A 20,927-nucleotide genomic window follows, 5' to 3' on the forward strand; every position below is an offset into this window, starting at 1 on the left:
AGGAGGTGCAGATAGTAGCCAGGGAGGAAAGAATTGGAGAAGCATTTTCTTCTTTGCTGTTGGTTTCTGCCCTCGAGATATTCACACCTCAACGCAGCCCCTTTAACTCTGTGGTATTCATAACATGTCTCAGGTCTCACAGGCATTAAGATATTAATTGCTGTCTGATCCTCCTAATTAGCTTGACTGATTGGTGGAGCCTGGAGCAACATCAGGAGTCTGACAAGGTTACTTGCAGACTGACATTTTATTGTTTTATTTATCACTTATTAATTACTGTTAACTGCCATGTCATAGTGATCTATTTCAAGAAAGTGGAACCACCATTAGTGTGCTTTGCCTGTTAACATGATTTTTGTTTTCTTTTGTATTATTTTTTATTTACCCATATTTAACACAACAGATTTTCAAATCCATTGACAAGAATATAGCATTTGGGGACATTTGAAAATTGTCAAATAAATATATTTCTGGTTTGCAAAAAATATACTGGTAACATTGAGTCAAAGCAAAGTGATGAAAGTGTTACAGGATAGCCTTTGCTTGGTTCCAGTCACTAGAATAGAAATTTTCTTGTAATTCAAACCGTGCTGTGTTTACAGACCTTGAAATAGGTGAGGTTAAGTGTCACCTTCATTTTCTCTCAGAAGCAAGGAAAAGTCTTTTATGATTAAATCATTTCACAGATTTGTGATTTTACTAAATCAAAAATTGATTCCTGCTGTCTAATTACTTGAGATAGTTTTCTAGGACCCTCCTTACCTGGAAAAAGGGGAACAAATCAACCATGTTTTATTTCACTAATAAAAATTACCCAGAACAATATGATGATTGGAAAACAACCCTGAATTTTAAGTTAGTTCTTGTGAATTTGTGGTTAAGTTTTCATATGATGACAGATACTTCTGATTCCCTGCGAGAGACTGAGTATACAGACACATAATAGCCAGACCAGATATTAAAACAGAACTCTGACTTATAACCTGCAGCAGCCAGTCCAGCAAGCCAAACCACAACCTAGATAGAAATCAGCCCCAGAGGGTCAGAACTTGATCAATAACCGCCGACAGCTTCCCTAATTTTTGCCCCTGCTACCAGCTTAGGACCAATGTAATAAAGCCAAATACATGACCTTAACCAACGTCATAGGATGTCCGACTTCTAGTTACCTGACCTCCAGCCACGCCAACAGTTTCCAATCAGGGCGCACCTGAAGCCCTCCTTTTTTCCACTCACAAGCTGTCCCACTTCTCTGCCTGCCTCTGAGTTTCTGCCAAACACAAATTATGGTGGCTGACTCTCTTGCTGTAGCAGGTTCTGAATGAACAGCCCTTACTGGATGTCATTTGACTGGTCTTCATTTATTTCCATGCTTGGGAGTAGACTACATTTTTCTAAGCTTTATTCTTAAAGTTTATTACTCTTTTTTATCAATATATTCTTATGCAACTCTTGGGACAGTCTCTATAAGTCAGTGGCACCTTCCAAAAAAACATGATCCCATTTTTCCCATAATTTATCCAATTTGAGAGTGATTTTGACCCCCAAAGTAATTAAAACTATTTTTAAAAGAACACTCCTCGTTTACTGGGTGTGATGTATTAAAGAACATTGTGAAATAGAGCCAAAGGTTTATATTGCTTACATCTGAAAGGAAGAATAGGATTAAAAAACTTTTTCCAGAGAAGCTTTTCGAAGACAGAATCAAAAAGTGGAAAGACATATTCTGAACAATGAAGCTTTTATGAGCTTCATGGCTTTCTTAATCATGAAGTGGATAGAGAGATTGGTGTTAAGCCTGATTTCAAACGATGTAGAAATTCATAAATTAGAAATATATTGGCGAAATCCCTAATGAGAAATAGGCCTAATTTACATGCACAACTGCTTTAGGGTTTGTTTGATAATTACTATTATACTGTGCCATTACCATAGTAAAGCCATGATTACATGACACATTTCCGCCAATACTGCACCTAAAATTAAAGGACATAAAAGTAACATTAAGGAAACCTAAGGCCACAAAGGTCAAAGTTGAAGCCATCAGTCAGCCTCAGGAATCCCGTTTCTACTTGGGTATTTATATTTAAATAAACCATTAGGTATGTTAGTATAGAATAGTGGAGTTCAGGAGTATACCTAGTTCTTATCTAATCCATTCATGTTGTGAACATGTTTCCTAACAGATCTGGGAATACCAACATTCTCTTAAAAACACACTACAAACTAGGTTTCATTGACATCAAGAAAACAATATATTTCCCTGTTAGTTTTCCAATTTAATTGCCACAAAATTATTTCTTGATTTAATATATTTTAGTTTAATATATTTTAAGTATTTAATTTTCTTATTTGTAGGAAATCAAATGCTTTAAGATACATTCAGTACTGTATTCTACAATTACTCTAACTGCTGTGAGCAAATATCAATTTGACAAAGTTATTTCTTTCTTAAGAAAGACCTAAAAGTACACAGCCAGTCCCATCTGCTCAAAGGAAACACTTGCATGAGGCATCACATCAATTCTCTGAAACTTTGCAGTGCAATTATACTATAAACCTTTTTGTCCACCATTATGATGGAATCACAGTGAAAGTCATTCTGGAGCTATCAGGGTTAAGAGAAGAACAAATCTCTGTTAATTTAATTCCATCCTTTTTTTTTTTAAGTATAGTTGATGTACAATATTGTGTTAGTTTCAGGTGTACAGCATAGTGATTCAGTTTTTTTTTGCAGATTATACTCCATTACAGGTTATTGCAAGATAATAGGTATAATTCCCTTTGCTATATAGTATATCCTTGTTGCTTATCTATTTGAGATATAGTAGTTTGTATCTGTTACTCCATACCCCTAATTTGTCCCTTCCTCCTTCCCTTCCCCTTTTGGTAATCAGAAGTTTGTTTTATATATCTGTGAGTCTGTTTCTGTTTTGCATATACTTTAATTTGTATTATTTTTTAGATTCCACATGTAAGTGAAGTCATAAAGTATTTGTCTTTGACTTATTTCACTGAATGTAATATTCTCTAGGTGCATCCACATTGCTGCAAATGTCAATTTTTCATTCTTTTCTATGGCTGAGTAATATTCCATTATGCATATATATATATATATACACACACACACACATATATATCACATCTTCTTAAGCCAGTCATCTGTTAACAGGCACTTAGGTTGCTTCCAAGTCTAGGATGTTGTAAATAATGCTGCTGTGAACATTGGGCTGCATGTATCTTTTCAAATTAATGTTTTTGGTTTATTTTTTTTTTTTTTGGATATATACCCAGAAATGGAGTTGCTTTCCACAGTGGCTGCACCAATTTACATTCCCACCAACGATGTACAAGGGTTCCCTTTACTGCACATCCTCGCCAACATTTCTTATTTGTGGCCTTTTTGATGATAGCCATTCTGACAGCTGTGAGGTGATATATCATTGTCGTTTTGATTTGCATTTCCCTGATAATTAGCAATACTGAGCATCTTTTCATGTGCCTGTTGGCCATTTGCATTTCCTCTTTGGGAAAATGTCTATTTAGTTCTGTCCATTTTTTAATTGGGTTGTTTGTTTTTTTGAAGTTGAGTTGTATGAGCTGTTTATGTATGTTGGGTATTAACCCCTTATTGGTCATATTATTTGCAAATATCTTTTCCTATTCAGTAGGTTGTAATTCCATTTTGTCAATGGTTCTTTTTCTGTGCAAAATCTTTTAAGTTTAATTAGGTCCCATTTATTTATTTTCACCTTGTTTGATTTGGGAGACAGCTCCAAGAAAATATTACTACAATTTACGTCAGAGTGTTCCTCTTATATTCTCCTAGGAGTTTATAGTTTCAGGTCTTACATTTAAGTCTTTAAATCATATTGAGTGTATTTTTATATATGTATGAGGGAATGTTCTAATCTCATTGTTTTATATGTTTCTGTCCAGTTTTCCCAGCACCAGTTGCTCAAGAGACTGTCTTTTCTCTATTGTATATTCTTGCCTCCTTGGTCATAGTGACCATAGGTGTGTGGATTTATTTCTGGGCTCTCTATTCTGTTCTGTTGATCTGTGTGTCTGTATTTATGCCAGTACCACACTGTTTTGATTACTACAGCTTTGTTTGTTTTCCATTTAAGTGAGGGAGTTAGCCAAGAAAGAGAAAAGACATGGGATACAAGTAACAGGAGATCCAACAAAAAAAAAGAACCAAAGGAAAGTCTCAGAATGATGCTGAAGGAGACACCAGGATGGCATCTATGATACTGGCGTAGAGAGCAACCCCATGAGAAACTTCTCTGGACGGAAAAAAAGAAAATTGATGGAATATCTGAGGCAACTAAAATCTTGAGGAATGATTTGGACCTGAGGTCAGCAAACAACAGCTTGGGCGTCCAACCTACACTAGCAGAGTTGAGTAGTTGTGACAGAGACCACAAGGTCTAAAGGACTTAAGTCTAAAAGATTTATGGCTCTTTATAGTAAAGAGTTTGCCAAAAATGTTTGAGGTTGAATTAGCCATGAACACATTAGGAAACTAAGGAAAAGAAGGTAAAGAATGGCAATTAACTCCAGAGAAAACAGAAATAGAAAAATAACAATTTTTCACATGGCTCAGCCTTGAATTGCATTTCATAATATTAATAATATAAATATTGAATATTCATATAAGCAAAATTATAATCCTTGGGGAGGATGGTGAGGACTAAGGGAGAAAAGAGACCGCATTCCTTGTCATACATAGTGGAAACTGAATAGATAATGGCTAAAACTGAAAAATCAAGGAGCAACAATTTTAAAAAGCATGACACCCAAAGAGTCAACTAAAGGATGTAAAAGTGGTTGCTTCTGGGGAAGAGGAAAGAAAAAGAGTTGACACTGTTGTTTTGGAAACAAACCTAGTGTAACCCTTGGCTCTTAAATTATGTGCGTATGTAATTTTGAAAAAAAAATAAATTCAAACTAAAATCAAAATAATTTGAGCCTGGCATAATATAAAAACTATTCATAAAACAACAGTCATCTCAGAAAATTTTCAGCCCTGGTCTATGTGCTGCCCATGTGCATTCAATTCTCCCACTAGTCCTCAGTAAGAATAATTACCCAAAATGGCTCATTCACATGATCTTTGCACCCTAATGAAAAGCATTTCTTGTTGTATAGTAACAGTTAAGTCCCACTGATTCCAGGAGACTTTCAATATAATAGATATTCTGGGAATTATTTCCCCAAGAAGTCTCAGATAGTACTGGAAGTGTTTTATTATTATTATTATTATTTGCTTGTATTGCCACTATAAGTGACTGTTTCTGTTCAACTTCTTATAAAGTGGGAAAAAAGAGAGAAAAGACAGAAATACCCTAAGATTATTATTGAGATAAAATGTAAATAAAAATTCTTTGGTGCTAGATAATAAGAGATTTTTAAATTATTACATTAAAAATATGTGCATTATAGACCAAGAGAAGTATTTGCTGGAGCTGTTATTACTCTGTTCTGACATTTAACAGATTCACACAATATTCTACACAACTAGACTGACTGCCAAGCTATAACCAAAGCGCTCTTGTTTTCCTGAAAAATAGTTTGTAATTTAGAATACTTTTTCCCATAATTACCAGTTATTTGGCTTACACTTAATGCTTTTAATTTTCACTTTGATAAGTAAATAATATGTATGCTATTAAGGCTGACTTCAAGGAAAAGGAAAGACATTCCTATGGATGATCGTGGATATTGCACAAAATCGAGCTCCTCTTTTGTTTGTGCATGTATAGTTCAAAATACCACTGCATTTCATGTCCCCTAATTCTTCTAGCAATAATCTGTCCTTTTCATAGTACATCTAAGACTCGATTCATCAACTATGAGATCATTACTATTTGGGTGCCTGCATTCTAGAATGTAAGAGTGATAGAACACAAAGACAATGAGTCTTGTGTTGAGAAACTTTTACGAGCACCAAGGAATGCATATGATATGAAAGAAGAGATGAGCTCATGCATAAAATGTATTAGTGTGAACTGAGGTATTGAAAATTGGTATGCCTTGATGTCAAATAAAGATCTTTATCTCCCTTGACTCTTTGAATATAGAGACTGCGGGATTGAATGATGTGGTTACAGTCATCTGAAGTCTAAATTTTCCAACTTCTTATACCTTTTGTCCAAAGTGACTACTGTAATCAAAAGAAAACATAGAAGAATTAGTAAGTTGAAAGATATATTTCAAATTGTTTTCAGTGGATTTTTTAAACTGCACCTACATTGTATCAGAACATCAGGGTGAAAATTGAATTCGCCCAACCAGAAATTTTTGACTGCATTACACCAAAAATACAGATGGAGGATAAGAAAATATAAATCCTAAAGCTTCACAGAAGACTTTTGTGTTTTATTTTTTGTCCCTACTCTTTCTGCCTCCGTAGGCTCCCGTTTAATACCACTCCACTGAATCTTTTTACTTTGTACCCTCTCTTTCTTTGGGGCTTTAGTTTCTGAGTGAGCAATTGCATTTCCATTTATCCTTGAGAAGCTTGACAGAATTCTTGCTCTGCTTTTGTTTCCTCTTTTCAGATTATCATTCTACTTCCCAAGATTGGTTTCACTGCTGAAGTATCTCCTCATATCTTTCCAGTCATAGGACACATCATTTTTCTCCTCTAACTTGAGATTAAAAGAGGAAAACCACTTAAAATAATATAATAATTCAAACCAACTAGCACCCTTCTTTCAAGCAGGGAGGTTTCATGATTCAGCATGTGAGTCACCTAACTTGCCCCTGATTTTGGAATTCCTACAATTTCAACTACATCAACTGAAGCATCTATAATGTTGAACTTTAGTCTCAAGATCTTTTTTTCTTTGTTCCTTTACTCTTGGCTCCTTTATTTGGCTCTTGGTCCATTGTCTTATTTATTTATTTGTTTGTTTGTTTGTTTATTTTTTTAAATTGAAGTATAGTCAGTTACAATGCATCAATTTTTGGTGTACAGCACAATGTCCCAGTCATGCATATATATACATATATTCATCTTCATTTTCTTTTTCATTAAAGGTTATTATGAGATTATTTAATATAGTCCCCTGTGCTATACAGAAGAAATTTGTTTTTTATCTGTTTTTATATATAGTGGTTAACATTTGTAAATCTCAAACTCCCAAATTTGTCCCTTCCCACTCCCTTTCCCTAGTAACCATAAGATTTTTTACTATGTCTGTGAGTCTGTTTCTTTTGTAGATGAGTTCATAGTGTCCTTTTTTTCCTTTTCTTTTCTTTTTTAATTTTTTTAGAGTCCACATATGCATGATATCATATGGTATTTTTCTTTCTCTTTCTGGCTTACTTCAGTTAGAATGACGATCTCCAGGTCCATCCATGTTGCTACAAATTCTTTTTTATTGCTGAGTGGTAGTCCATTGTATAAATATACCACAATTTCTTAATCCAGTCACCTGTCGATGGACATTTAGGTTGCTTCCATGTCTTGGCTATTGTAAATATTGCTGCTGTGAACATTGGGAGGCATGTATCTTTTTGAATAAGCATTCCCTCTGGATATATTTCCAGGAGTGGTATTGCTGGATCATATGGTAAATCTATTTTTAGTTTTTTGAGGGATCTCTGTACTGTTTTTCATAGGGGCTGCACCAAACTACATTCCCACCAGCAGTGTAGGAGGGTTCACTTTTTCTCCACACCCTCTCCATCATTTATCATTTGTGGATTTTTTAAATTATGGCCATTCTGACTGGTGTAAGGTGATACCTCTTTGTAGTTGTGATTTGCATTTCTCTTTGATACTTAGCGATATTGAGCGTTTTTTCATGTGCCTATTGGCCATTTGTATGTCTTCATTGGAAAAGTGCTTGTTTAGGTCTTCTGCCCATTTTTGGATTGGGTTGTTTATCTGTTTATTTAGGCTCTGGCTCCTCTGTGGTCCTTGTTTCATCACTGGTCACCAAAATCTTTTGTTCATTAAATTGAATTGTTTATTCAAAACACATTGATTGATTTCCTTTTTTGGGCGAGGCACTATGCCAGGTGCAGTGAGGACTTTAAAAAAGAAATTCAAACATAGGTAGCTCCAAGGAGCTCACAATACAATAAAGATAAACTTTCACACATGAAATTAAAATACAAGTAAAGAATATAAGAGCATACCATAAGAGAGATGCAGAAAATCTGAATTCTGAAATAAGAGGGATTACTGGGATAAGAGGAAACTTAGGGCAGAGAATAAGAAAAATTTTCCAAGGAAAAAGTGAAGATGGATAGGACTTGAAAACTCAAGATTTGTACACATTGAGGGTGGGCAGTAAACAGAGAAAAACGGTTGAGAAGGAAAGCATTCCAAGGAGGAAATAACATGAGTCGTATCAGGCACAGAATTCTAATGGGAAATATTTATGTTTGCCTAGAGCTCAGTGTGAAGGAAAAGAAGACCAGTTTTAAGAAATTAAAAAAGAGTAGCCCCCTCTGTTGTATTTAAAACCATTCCATTTAAAACGATTTTACTAGTTTAAAGAGTTAATGAGATATTTATCTACATAAGAATCAAGGACTTTTGTCCTGTGAAATAAATGTTAGTAAGGACAGGTATAGGACTGTCTCTTTAGGATATGTTTATGATCCATATGATAGTCATCAGGAAGTTATTTCACAGCAACACCAAGTTCTGCAGTCTCCTGGAGATGCTCAGTGGTAGTTCTCAAGCAAGAGCCAGGGCTCTTCACAAATGAGAGATCTGTTTTCAGTTGACTCCAAATAGAGATTCTTCATGCTTAAAAGACTTCCAGGCCTCTTCTATTTATTCACTCAATGAGAGCATTTCCATGAAGTAGTGATGTTAGTCCTGACATGTAAAACATGACTAAGAACTAAGTGAAGGGGTCATGTGTGGGGACAGGTTTTCCAGGGAGAGGGTGCAGAATGCAGGAAGACTTAGTGATGGGAAGGAGAATGGCAATTTCAAGGAACTGAGAGTCTATAGCTGACACAGAGGAAGCAAGGGGCAGTGTGTGGCAAGATGAAACAGGAGATCACAACAGGGCCTTTGCCAGGGTAAAGCTTTTGAGCAATATCCAAAGATCCATGAGGAACCGTAGGAGAGTTTTAAGTAAGAGAATGACATAATCAGAACTGAAGATTTTGAAGACCACTGTGGCAGCTGTGGAACAAAGTGACTGGAGTGGAGCAAGAGTGGGTGTACATCATTTAGGAGGCTAGACAGCGTGCCTGCCAAGAGATGATGGTACTTAGACTAGGGTGTTGTGGTAGAGATGAAAGAAATTAGATGGAGTCAAGAAATTGTCAAAAGACAAAACTGACAGGGCTAAGAAGTTGATAAAATAGGGTAATGAAAGAAAGGATGTATCCAGAATGGTTCCCCATGTTTCTAGGTTTCAGAACTGGATAGATGGTAGAGTCATTTATAGAGTTAGGGAATGATGAAAGAGTGTCAGGTTTTGGAGGGGAAGATAAGTTTATTCTCGTATATGAAAGGCTACAGCAGCCTCAAAATATCAAGAATGAACTGGATGTCTGGCAGAGAGAATAGAGAGGGTAACAGAAGCCACAGGATCAGATAGAACACTCAGGGAGAGAGTGTCATATGACAAGAGGACATGGACTTAAGGACTCTAGCATTTCAAGTCTGGTTAGGAGGGTAACCAGGAAAGTGTGACATCACAAAAGCCAATCAAGAGTACTTTGGTCACCAGTAGAAAATCTTTCCTGAAGGTATAGTGCTTGACATTGTGTACCACCTAGCTCTCCCTTTCAGGAAGAATGCACTCTATGTGAACAGACCAGACACATTTATTTGTTACTGCTGAGGAACACTTGCCTCAGATAAAAACAAGAAGGGCCATCCCAGTGCCAGAGTTCTCACCAAATCAGCTGAGGCTTCTGGTGCAGCCCCATCACCCTTCAACCTCTTTCTCTGTCCAGTTCATCTTCCCACCTTCTCTTACAGATGTCATGAGAGCACACCCCAGTAAACTTCTTCCATTCAAAATCATGTCTCAGGGTTCATTTTCAATCCAACCTAAGATGAATGGTCCTAGAAATGTGGTTCTAAAATGAGAGCTGGCAATAAGGATCCAATCACTGGTAGCAGATGCTGCACAAGGTACCTCACAGCATGCTGTAGCTGTGCAAATGGTAAAGCAATCAGCTACCATGCGACCTAGCAGTCCCTCTCCTGGCCGTATATCCAGAAAAGATGAAAGCTCTAATTTGAAAAGGTATGTTTCATAGCAGCACTATTTACAACAGCCAAGACATGGAAATTACCCAAGTGCCCATCAATAGACGATTGGTTTAAGAAAATGTGGTGCATATATATTATATATATACACACACACACATAGATACATATATATAATGGAATATTACTCAGCCTTAAAAAAGAATGAAATATTGCCTTCTACAGCAACATGGATGGACCTAGAGAATATCATACTAAGGGAAGTAAGTCAGACAAAGACAAGTATATGATATCATTTATATGTGAAATCCAAAAAATAATACAAGTGAATCTATAAACAACAGAAACAGACCCACAGACACAGAAGTTTTGTAAAATGAAGATTAATAACAGTACTCTGTCTCAAAGATATCTTATCCTTTTTGTCACAAATTGGGAAGATGATGTTGCTCTACCCTGTAGGGTATGTTTTTATTAAGCATAATTTTAATTAGGAATTAGGAATTAAGAAACTAAGATACAAAAAAGTTATGACTTGTCCAAAACCATAGACACGTTGATGGGTAGAAACAGGATACAAACTTAGGCAAGGCTGACTCCAGAGTCTGCGTACAGGTTCACCTTTCTCTACTGCTTCTTCAGGAGACAAGGATTATTGACTGGGTGGTGGCTTGCAAAAGCCTAGGTGCACATCTCTTTCCATCTGTCGTTCAGTAATATCGTATTAGTAGCTTAAAATCAGTTATAATGGAAGTATTTACATCACAGATAACAACAAATATTACAAATGAGGAAACTTTTCTTTTACAGAAAGCTGACTGTTCAACATTTACCAAAACACCATTGGATTGGCCTCAAAAGGAGGGACACCTCAACTGTCATAGGAGTAAAGGGAAGTGGGTGCAGGTCCACAAAAACATGTAGGCTCAGTGATAAAAAAAAAAACCAAGGGGATTTCTATTTTTCTCTGTGAGGAAGGTGGGAAGTTCACCTGCTAAGAGTGAGGGGATACGTATAGTGTCAGGTGTTTGTGGAGATCATAATTATCACTTAATATAATTCCTACAATAGTACAGGCTCATGAGAGGAGAGCTATTACTCTCATATATACCCTTGACCATTCATCATCGGACTGTAGTTGTTAAACAGAATCTCATCTTGTTACAGAGTGTGAATTTAGTTATTCTTGACAAATTATTTTTTTACAAGTCTAGAATTAAAGAACTCTTTTAATTATTATTAAACATAAATCATTTAATCAAATAGATCTTATAGGATCGATTCTTAGATTTAAGGTTTTCGTACTCGAGATTGCACAACATAAGCAATCTGCCTTTGGAATTGTATCAAGTATCGTTTTTGCCCAGATGCCCTGCCAGTTACTCTTTCTCATATTTTATCTGAGTGACTCTGAGAAATGTGTGTGTGTGTGTGTGATTTTTTTGTTGCCCTCTCTTTCTTTTTAAAAAATTAACTGTAAGATCCTTAAAATGAAGGAGCTCCTCTGCATTTTACAGAGTGGTGAAAAGGAAACAGAAAAGAGGGTGAGAGACGAAAGGACTCTGACTCCCCAACAAGCCTATTTGGAGGGAAGAGAAACCCTAGGGTGGACTTGAAAAATAAGTAAGCTGAAGTTAATCCCTGAGATCCATTGGACACTGGAAAGAGCAAACAGATGCCACAAGCTGGCTGAGAAGTGATGTCGGGGCTCAGCAGGTGGGAGCCAAAGATTGGCACTTCTAACTGCCAAGCTGTTCGTCAGTGACATCAGCGCCTGTTCCAGGTCACCAACTCTCACACTCACTGGCGTCTGTGACTCTCTCTTTGGATTTTATGGGCTCTGAAATAATCATGTGATATATATGACTTGTCAGAAAGAGTAAAAAGAAAATGAAAATTTGTAAATCTATCATCACTTTAGAAAAGAACTTGGTGTCTTAAAGTTATATGTTAGACCCAATTGGGTGAAGTGGGTAATTTCTACTGAAGTATACCATTTCTACTAGTTAGAGAGAGAAAGAATAGCAATTCTTGGGAAAGAAAAATCTTTATGTAGTTCTGAACCCTGTATCACTTTATCAATATAACCTCGTAAGCTAAGAAGATCTTATTTTTGCATGAGATAATGGCATAATATTAGCTTCATAATTATAACTCAGAGTGAAATTTAACACTAAAGAGAGAAAAATAAGCTTTGTCATCATAGGACTAAATTATCCCTAACACCCCCTCCAGCTACAAGCGTAGGACATATTTGAGTGCTTAGAATTATTTTTCCAGACAGTTTTCTTAATAGGAGGAAAGATCATGCTTTAAGAGTTATAGTAGCTATTTTTATCATTTGCTAAATAATTAATCTGATTCACAAATAGGACATATTCTGAAAAGTCAGCTTTCATCCCCATGGTATTACTGCTTCATTTTATAACTGTTCACAGTACCAAGTTTACAAACACTTGCTGGTGCAATGATGCAGCAAAAGCCAGGGCATAGATTTGGTGGAAAGAAATGTCAAGTATGTAAGAGGAAAGAAAATAATCCTAATGGATGAATGATACGAATTTATCTAGACAACCGGTGGGTCAAGCCAGGGGTATTACTGAACATTTCGTTCTGTTACACCTTACAGTCCCTTTTTATGTAGCTCCTTTTCAATATAATTGTATTCACTCAGTCAGTAAGGATTTACCAGGCCCCTTCCTTGGGGATGCAGTGCACAAATGGAAGACATGGTCAGATAAAGAGGTAACTGTAATACAGTATAGAAACACAGTGTTCCATTTCAGTACAATTCATTTCTGATCAGAGATAGGGCATGAAGTCAAAGAACAGCCTTGGTGTGTCCCCTAGTCTCATCTGGAAATGGGAGAGAATGACACAAACTTGGGCTGCATCATTCAGCTCAAACACATAGCTTCTAAGTCTTCAACCATGATAGTAGCAGGTAGTGCATGGCTTGATGTTTAATATTACCCATAATATTGTCCCAAAATACGGAGAAATGTAGAGTTAACTTGACCTGGTATACCAGTGCAGTCCAGAAGAGTAAAGTAGTCATGGCAGAAAGAATGCTGGTCAGGGGCATGTGGGAAAAGCTAGAGGCACTGAAGTGTACGTGGCTTGTTTGTGGAACCATTTGACTGATTGCTCTGCCTCACTCCTCCCCTCACCACCCCTTCCTCTCTGTGTTCCCTTCCCTTCACTATATAGACTCACCCGATCTTGTTAAGGGGTAGATAGGTGAAGCTTGCATCAATTCACCTTTGTTTTAGATTGCTTCCAGCTAATTGCTCGTGTGACCTGTCTGATATATGTTCTCAAGAAAAGAAACTCGTTTGCACAGCATAAGGATGAATCATTCAGCCTGGAAGGTCTGGCCTCATTCAGTCAGAGATGTACCATTTTTAACCAACTTAAATCAATCATCTGGTTCACCCAACTCACAACCTGTCCATGTGCTAGAAGTTCAAGACAACATACCCATCTTTAACCCCGCCCCCAGTGCACCTGCAAATGTCTTGCCTGAAGTTCCACATGCTTTTCCTCCCTCACTCCCACTGCTTCCTTATAATGCCTCCTCCACCACTTCCTGCCTCCCTACTTCTTCCCTTCTCATCCTGACATACCACAGATGTTCCTGCCTCCCCATGTCTGTTTAGAAGCGTGACTCAGCAAAACTTCCAGATCCTTCTGTCCAAGCTGAAGCCTCCCTCACGGAAGTCCATCTGATGATCCCTAGGCCCATTCCTCTCTTCCATAGCTTACCCCTTAGGGAGAATGGGCTCCATCTGGTTTCAAATCCTGACATGGACTCTACATGACCTTGGGAAGGTTGGCAACCAGCTGGTCTCTGCTTCCTCATCTGTAAAATAAAGGTTTCACTTACTTTATGAGGTCATTGTAAGTATTAAATAAGATAAATCAAGTAAAGTGCCAGGCGTCATGCCCAGCATACCAAATGCATAATAACTGTTATCTTTTATTAGTAGAAATAACAATGACAACAGTTACAATTAATTAAGCACTTACTATCTACCAGATGCTGTGCCCTACGTAACCTTGCAAGGTGGATATTATTATGATCAGTTTGCTGCTGAGAAAATAAAGCCCTGAATGGTTAGAAAATGTACCACAGGCCACATACTGAGTATTAGGTAGAGCTAAGGCTTGAAGGTAGTTCAGGCTAATATCAAGGCTGGTGCCTTTTGTTTGTTTGTTTTTAAATTCAGCATATTCCCCTTAGTTGTTAAAGTAAAAGAGGAGAGAAATACATTTATAGAATGCTTTACTGTAAGCAGGCCCTAACCTGGTCTCATTTTTTTTTTCAACTAATTGTATGTAATCCAGATGGCAACTGAAGTCGCTCTACCCTTTGAGAAATAGATAAAATTTTCAAGAGCTCTTTATTGTGTACTTTACAGGAAGGCCGATCTTGCTCCAGGACTGTTTTTCCCTCCTAGAAAGTCCTGGCTGGAGTCCCAGTGCCATGCCTTGGCTTCAACCTCTGGCTCTTGCTGAAATTTTCAATCTTATTCTTACCTCTCCATCCTCACCTGTAGATTCTGTTCCATAGTCACCCACACATGGGACTCTTGGTTTCCTTTTAAAACAAGTACGTAAGAAGATTCTCCTTTTAGATTTGGAGCAATGATGGATGTTTAAATCACAGACATGCAAACAGCTTAACAATGAATATTCAATTTCCTTGGTCTCAAGACACCTTTAGACTTCTTTCCACTGGGAATCACTCACTTTCCCATTTTCTCCTGAAGGTCCATTATCTTGCTGTGTGACTTCACTCCTTTTCCTCCCCTCAAAACTCTCCAAATATCCCCTTTTCTCTGGAATACTCTTTACATTTTCTGTCCTTTTATCCCTAAGAGTTTTAGAGGTGGATTTATTGTCCCACTGCTATAAACTTCACCATCATTTACTGCCACTCCAAAAGGGGAGAAATCACTCTAGTCCGTTGAATTTTGTATGTCAGTGTTTTTCCACTAATTTTTTCCTTTTTTTAAATTGAAGTTTAGTTGAGTTACGATATTGTGTTAGTTTCTAGTGTGCAGCATAGTGATTCAGTTATACATATATATATATTCTTTTTCATTATAGATAATTATAAAATGTGAATGTAGTTCCCTTTGCTATATAGTAGGACCTTATTGTTTATCTATTTTATATATAGTAGTTTTTATCTGCTAATCCCAAAGTCCTAATTAATTCCTCCTTGCTCCCTTTCCCCTTTGGGAACCATAAGTTAGTTTTCTGTGTCTGAGTCTGTTTGTAAATAAGCTCATTTGTATCACTTTTTTAGATTCCACATATAAATGATGTCATATGATATTTGTCTTTCTCTGCCTGACTTACTTTTCTTAATATGATAATCGCTAGGTCCATCCATGTTGCTGCAAATGGCATTATTTCATTCTTTTTTATGGCTGAGTAGTTTTCCATTGTGTATGTGTGTGTGTGTATGTATGTATGTGTATATATATATAATATATTACATATTATATATATATACCCCACAACTCCTTTATCCAGTCATCTGTCAATGGACATTTAGGTTGCTTCCATGACTTGGCTGTTGTAATTAGTGCTGCTCTGAACATTGGGGTGCATGTATCTTTTTGAATTGGAGTTTTCTCTGGATATAAGCCCAGAAGTGGGATCACTGGATCATATGGTAACTCTGTTTTTAGTTTTTAAGGAATCTCTATACTGTTTTCCTTAGTGGCTGCACAAGTGTTTTCACACTATTAATTGGATTTTTAAGTGTACTGTCAGTTCACATGTTTCACCTGTAAATACAGTATATGCCCACTAAAATCTTAACTTCTTTGAAAGAACTTTCTCATACTCCTTCATCTCTCTTGCCCTTTCAGTATATAAAGTTTTGCAGATTAAAGAGAACAACAATAATGTAGTATTGGATAATTATTAGATCTGACTAAAATATGTTATATAACCATAGAAAAAAATTTCCCTCTCCCTGAAACTCTTTTCATAGATCAGAAACTTCATCAAACCTGGATGTCACCAGTGATGCACTATTAAGAAAAGGCTAAAGAAAGAGAAAATTAAAATGAGAAAGAAGAGAAAAACAATGGAGATGGTAGGGAAAAAGAGAAAGTTAAGGAGTAGAGAAAGAAGAGGAAGGAGATGGAGGTGGCAGTTCAAACCTGTAAGTTTCCTATCCAACATCTTAACACTCTTCTTCCTTTTTAGCAAGACTAAGTTTGTACAAGGATGCACCTCATAGGGATCTGGGGATAATTCCTGATTATTCTAAACCAATCATTGTAACCTTATTTAGGCAGCCACATTTCATGTCAGTAAAATGTGAGAAGAATTATGCTGGGGATAAATCTTAGAAAACTTTTATCACACTTAAAAAAAAGGACAAGCACAATGAAACATATATATGTTGTATATCTAAACAATGTGGCTGGACTGAGCCACCTAATTTGTGACCATTAAGGGATCCAACTTGAGGACAGTGGAGTGAAACATGAAAAGAAAAGGTTCTTGAATCCATCATAGAACAACCAAACCAATCAGCCTTGGAACTACTCTATCTCCTAACTTCTGATTATTTAAGATAAACATCGTTATTTAAGGCAATTGTGTCAGGGTTTTATTACTTAAGTAATAATAAGTATGGTAACTGAAACATAGGAGTTTTAAGCAAGGAAAAGTTACATTTGTATCTGTGTTTTAATGCTGTTAAGCTGGCCGAGCTATCTAGAATTCATCTGTCAGAGGAAGCAAGAAGAGCAGTTAAGAAACATATCCATTTATTGAAGTGAAATCAGTGAGGACGAACATGAGAGTCCAGTGGGGATAGAAAGAAGGGAAAGACTGCAAATGATATCGGAGAAGAAAAATCCCTAGGACCTTGACAATTGGTTAAACACAGGAAAGTAAGAGATAGACAGAAGAATTTCTGAGAATGTGGTGCTCAAATAAGGAAGTCAAAAAGGGAAACTTACTGGAAGAGTCACAGAAGATTTGTCTCAGACATAGGGTAGAGATACTGGCACACATTTGAGTGGAGAAATCCAGCAAGCAGCTGGAAATACTGAGATGGAGATTCCAAGAGAGGTGGAACTGATGTTGACATTCACACAGTGGGAACAGTTGAAGAACAAAGAGTGGAATGTGGCCAACCATACAAAGGGTAAGGAGTGGGGACAGGGAGCAGCGGATGTAAGAGAGGAGATAGAGGACTTGGAGAAACACTTACATTTAAGAGAAAGTACAAGGGGAAAACATCAGTTAAAGATGTAGAAAAAGATAGAAACTAGGATACAAAAATGCAATTGAAAGTGAGGGAAGAGAGATTTTCATGCAGAAGAAGGATAAAAGAACGAACACTCCTGGAAGGTAAAGGACATCAACACTGTGAAGATGGCAGAGGATTCTGGGGTTGGGGGCCATGGGTCCATCAGTGGAGGTAGTTTAAATGATGTGGTAAGAGGTGAAGCAGATGCCAAGCAGTCAAGGAGCAAGGGGTTCAGAAATTGAAAACAAATTCTGTTTTGAGGTGTTGGAATTTTAAAAGGAGAAAGATGTAAGCATCAAGGTATATGAAAAGTTTGTTTATGTGTAAAGAGATTCTGAACGCTTTGAAAAATAAAAGACAAGTAGTCAGTGGAGAGGGAAAGATGAAAGATAACAAGTGCTTACTCTGTTCCATAGGGCCTGAGGTTATAATGCTATTTGCCTCCCAACAATTTACTTAACAGTTATATATGTGTGTTTATATATATATAACACACACACACACAAGCAATTGATTACAGAGCAGGAGTAAACACAGTTCTTTCCAGCTCTGAGAGCTATTGTAGACTCCCAGCCAATGAGTCTTAGTGCTGCAGAACCTAAGTTGCCTTAGCTACCATACCATTCTGAATCATAGTTTTTGTCTGCCACAACCTCCCTCCCTGATACCTATTTTATTTCATAGAGGACAACAAATGGCTGGCCCATAGTTTTGACTAATAGTGGCTGACCAAGTGTGCCAGGGCTAGAACCACCAAAAAGAAACAAAGAAAAGCATGCTGGGTATACACAGAAACATTTTGCAACAGTTCCAGTGGCCATCAAGGAAAGAGTTAAGTTAGCAGAGGGTAATAATCAGCAGACAGGGCTGCGTTGGTGGCAGGCCACTGACAATTAAGAAAAGCTTCATAAACTTCATTGCAGCCTGAGAGCATTGGCCACAAATCATATGACTTGTAGCTGAAAGACAGTGTGGCTAAAGGCCAGTTATAACTTTAAGGAATTTGAAGAAAACAGAAGATATTCTTCCAAAGGAGAATTCTGGGAACAACTTTCAAAAAGACTGTACCACAAATATTCCATATAGCCCTGATTCAATTGTACCTCCATTTCCAAGAATCTGTTATTTCAGGCTAATAGAGGTCTGTGTAGGATCGAACAAGAGCCCGGAGGAAGACAGATGTACAAACAAAAGAATTAGCATTGGAAAGGACAGATTTCCTCCTAATTTTCCACATCTGTAAAATGGGTAACAATACAGGAAGTTTTCCAATGAAGAAGAGGCGAACCAAGATGATAGAGGTTGAGAACATCTGTGAGGCTTGGGTTACAGGGAGGACCAGGTAGAGATCTGGAAAAGATGGAGACAGTTTGGAGCAGAATTTCGATGAATGCAGTAGGAAGATTTCTGCCTCAAAGTAGTGAACTGTACACCAGAAATTCCCATCCTGAATCTCCATCAAATGACAATAAAGGAATGAAAAAAGGCAATAATGTACCAGAGTAAAAGCTAAGTAGAGAGGAGCTTAAAGAGGAGATCAGAGATTTTAGCAAAAATTTGAAAGCTGTCAAGCAGATGAGTGGATATTAACTGACTTAAAAATCATGAAAAAAATTTGAAGCATAAGCTTGTAATGGTAGAAATAAGAGGTACCATGTTGTTTCATTACAGTAAGTCTCAGGAATGTGAAATATATGGTACTTCTAAGACCTGAGATGTGATATGACGCTAAAAAAGAAAGATTTGCTCAAAGTCTTCTCTGAAGAAGTTGGCCACTCAGATCCCCTCTGCCACAGAGCACAGCAGGATGACCTTCCATCTCAACCCAGCAGGGAGTTTCCTGGGTTGGTGTCAATGATGGAAGCTTCTTGTTGCATCAGAGGCAACAAGGTTCTGGGTCAGCTGGGGTGTAGTGCTGTTCCCAAGCTAACTCTGCATTGTGGCCCTGGAAGATGTTTCTGAAAATGCAGCCTTAAAAACTGTCCATCAAATCTGTGAACTATCTGATATCCCTCAATTAATTCCTTCCTAGTTAAACTAGCTGAAGCATGAGGAACTGCTAAAGCTTAAATGATGCCTGCCCTATGATTCAGCAATTTCACTCTTGGGTATATACACAATAGAAAGGAGTGTGTATATATCTAACAAAAGACTTGTAAAAATATTTATAGTAGCTCTATTCATAATAGCCAAAAACCCTAAGTGCCCATCAAAAACACAATGAATAAAATTTAATATATTCATACAGTGGAATATCATATACCAATAAAAAAGAACACCCTACTGCCACACATAACTACATGGAAGCATGTCATTGACACTATTGAGCAAAAGAAATCAGAAACAGAAGAGTACCTACTGTATGATTTCATGTATATGAAGTTTAGGAATAGGTAAAATTAAAAATAATCTCTAGTAATAGAAGTCAGGATAGGTGTTACCCGAACAGAGGGGTTGAGAAGAGGCACAGAATAGGCTGCTTTGGGGCTTCTGAAAATGTTATATGTCTTGATCGGGTTGCTGGGTACAGAGTGTATACATATGTGAAACGTCATCGGGCTGTATTTATGTCATGCTTCAGCTTAACAAGGAAGGAAAAGAGGCAGGAAGAGAGAGTGAGGTAGAGAAAGGGAGGGCGAGGAGACTAGTTGGAGTAGATTCTGTGGCTGGCAAACAGAAACCCTGACTAAAACAAGAGTAAGTAAGAAATGAATGCTAGTCTAATGTATGATTAAATGGCAAGAATGTATAGTGGGCTTCAGTCTGTACTTTCTCCAGCCACAGTCATCAGCTCTAGGGTAAAGTTAGAGGAGGAGGACTAACGCTGAGTGCCTGTAGTGTGTATTATTGCGAGGCATTTTCCATGTGCTTTCTCACTTACGCCATATAATCACTCTGAGGACAGTATTGCTACCTTTATGTTTTAGAGTAGGTGATAGGTTCAGAAAAATTACATCATTTGCATGAAAGTAAAGAGCTAGTTAGTAGTAGAGTTGAAATTTGATTCAAGTGCTCCTGACTTCGGTAACAGTTTGCTTTCTGCACCACTCTGCTGGGAAAAGTGGGAAGCCTGGGCTTAGAAACTAGAAAAGCAGATACAATGGGAGGTCAAAGGGTCATAGTCATCTAAAGGCAAACTCTCTACTGGGTCCAGTCTAGGTAGAAGAGCAAATGTCATCAGGCAATAAATTGGAAAATAAAATTATGTTAAAGGACCAAAGGCTATTCTTAGTGTGAAGAGCTGACATCATATGAGAGGAAAGAAGTTAGGGTGAAATCTTAGAATCTTTGAGATAGAAAAACCAAGAGTAATGAAAATGTTCAAGTGGTAGAGTACAGTTGAATACATGAATACCCCATATATATGAAATTTTGCAGTCTTTTAAAAGCAGATGTTGGAAATGGAGCACAGGCCTACCCTCAGTCAAAGTTCGTTGGCAA

At 37.2% G+C, this 20,927-nt stretch overlaps 1 long non-coding RNA gene across 2 annotated transcripts in view; it reads left to right on the plus strand.

Moving 5' to 3' along the window:
• The window catches only part of LOC116280190 (uncharacterized), a 138,831-nt gene that overhangs the window by 117,181 nt on the left and 723 nt on the right, over window positions 1–20,927 (plus strand). For both annotated transcript variants that reach the window (XR_012071971.1, XR_012071961.1), the window contains exon 8: window positions 16,212–16,385. This is a non-coding gene — a long non-coding RNA (uncharacterized lncRNA). The remainder of the gene's footprint in view (window positions 1–16,211; window positions 16,386–20,927) is intronic.

This window comes from Vicugna pacos, chromosome 1 (assembly GCF_048564905.1).
Source record: "Vicugna pacos chromosome 1, VicPac4, whole genome shotgun sequence".
Lineage (NCBI taxonomy): Eukaryota > Metazoa > Chordata > Mammalia > Artiodactyla > Camelidae > Vicugna > Vicugna pacos.